Genomic DNA, 2,539 nt, shown 5'->3' on the forward strand with positions numbered 1-2,539 from the left:
GAGCCGCCAGCAACAGTGTGTGAGCCATGGCTGTTATTATCATTATTAACAACAGTAATAGATAAAATGCATGCTAAAAGCTCTCCACACGAGAAAAGATTAACTGTGTACAACAACTGATATCAACCCCTCCCGAGGTGACAGGGCTTGGAAAGGGCAGAGCAGGGATCTGCTGTCTCTGCAGTGAGAACTCTCACCTCCGTGGCAGCCTGCCTCCTCTTCCATAGCTTATGTTCCTTGCTCCCCTGAATTGGGAAAGAAACAGTTTCTTGAAAGGGGATACTGGGAAAAACCAAAGAGAGGGAGATTTATGGTCCTAGAAAGATAAACCTACCTTATGAATACTAAACACCAAACCATTCATGTCTAAAACCACAGTAAGGACAAAGAAATACTGTGTATCTACCAGGCTGCCATAGATAGCTACGGTTTTTGTCTTTCCAACATTTATTTTCCTTTTTTTCTGATGAAACCAATTTTCCTTTGGGATGCTATCTAGCATGTCCTCTCAGACTGGGCAGTTTTGGTGGGGCAGACCCACCCCCAGCTTTAGGGCTGGGTCCTTAATCCTTTGTACCTAGGCAATGGTAGCATTCCATACACTTGGCCAGTAAGTGGTTCAGAGCTGGTATATGACTGACCAAGGACATATGAGTTCAATTCTGGAACTTCCCCGAACTGTGGAGGAAGGTCTGAACTGACGGCCCCTGGTATGCACACTTCCTCCGTGTTGGAGATGCCGCCCGGGAATGAAGCCAGTACAGGAGAAAGAGGTGTCTGCAGGCGCAGAGACGGAGTCCTGATGAATCCCTGGACACGTGGATCCAAGCATGCCGCAAGCGAGATTTACTCTTGGACTTTGCAGTTGAATGGACTAACAGATTTCTTGTTCTCAAAGAAGCTATTTTTGAATTGGATTTTTCAACCAGAAAAGGCCTGGGAAGATTAGCATCACAGCAACCCGGAGACACATGAGGGTCAAAGTAAGGCCAGTATCAGCCAGCACAGCAGAAAGGAGGTCCGCAGATCTGAAATTTTAGGACCATTGAGAAAACTGAGAATCCCCAGAGTTAGAGTGAGAATGCTCCTATTCCTTGGGGCAGGCAGCCAACAGAGTGGCAAGCAGGGCTTTGACCTGCAGGTGCGGACAGCCAGGAGTCAGTGAATAATTACTGGCCACTGACCGTGGGCAGGGTCTGCCAGGTGCAGGCGTATGAGGATGAGCAAGGCCCAGCTCCTCCCCCGGAGTTCATCTGCTACTCCAGAGGGCAAAGGAGGGAGCATGGCTTATGCCCACAGCGCGATTTACCTACACACCCAACACGGCCCATAAAGAAGAGCCTTTGTTCTCTGCTCTAGATGGGAATACCTCCCTCTCAACAGTGTCATGAGAAGGTCAAAGGTGAGAGACCACAAGATAAAGAGAACTGAAAAATTAAAGATCAGCAGTAGCAGGCACTAGTGGGACAGAAAGACCTGAGGGGATGGGGGGAATCGAAGTGGACTCCCATCTACATCCAGAAATGAAGCTGCCAGAGAAAGAAATCAACGCAGGAAACTGGGGCTAGGATGTAAGGAATGCCATCAAAGAGGACCAAAGGGCAGAACGCCTCCAGCTGCTGCGAAGTAACGTCAGGCCTGGGAACTTTCCCTGGTCCTCCAGGTCAGCTTTCCTCACCACCAATTAACTCTGTTTCCTCAGGTCAGTTCTCTTTCTCTCTCTCTGAGTCTCATTCTGTTGCCCTGGGTAGAGTGCTGTGGCATCATAGCTCACAGCAACCTCAAACTCCTGGGCTCAAGTGTTCCTCTTACCTCCGCCTCCCGAGTAGCTGCAACTATAGGCACCTGCCATGACACCCGGCTAGTTTTTTATTTTTAGCAGAGATGGAGTCTTGCTCCAGGCTGGTCAAGCAATCCACCTGCCTCTGTCTCCCAGAGTGCTGGGATTACAAGCGTGAGCCACTGCGCCTGGTCAATTTTCCTGAGATCAAATCTCCATCCACCTCCCTCCTCCGTGAAGCTGGACATGAGCTGCCCTCCCACACTGAGGGCCCAGTGCCCCCACACTAACCGGGGCCTCTGGGGCTATGATTTCCTACCTTCTCACGTACCCAGTCTCAGGACTGGGAATTTTTCTTTGGCTCCTGCTACGCTGCTCGGCCCTCACCTGAATCCCTAGGCTCACATGCAGAAGGGTCTCCTTTCTGAGTCCCCAATTTCTGCTCACCTGGCTGAGATGCCACCATCTTCTTTGGGCCACTTGACATTGAGTTTGCCTGAACTGCCCTGGGTTGTCACTGTCCTCTCCTCTTTCCACCTCTCTTGCCCACCCTTCTTCTCAGAGGACATTTCCTTACTTGGTGCACAGATGTGTAGGGCTTTTGCCCTATTGCCATGACGATGCATTATGTATCATATCCATATGATGACAAACTTTATCCATCGTTGGGGTAGAATACTGGTAAATATACATATTATAATTAGCAATGCTCTTAAATTAACTGTTTAATCAAACTACATGTAATTCACCTATAAAGTT

The sequence above is a fragment of the Otolemur garnettii genome, unplaced genomic scaffold (assembly GCF_000181295.1).
Source record: "Otolemur garnettii isolate 467f Iridium unplaced genomic scaffold, OtoGar3 scaffold00070, whole genome shotgun sequence".
In the NCBI taxonomy this organism is placed as follows: Eukaryota; Metazoa; Chordata; class Mammalia; order Primates; family Galagidae; genus Otolemur; species Otolemur garnettii.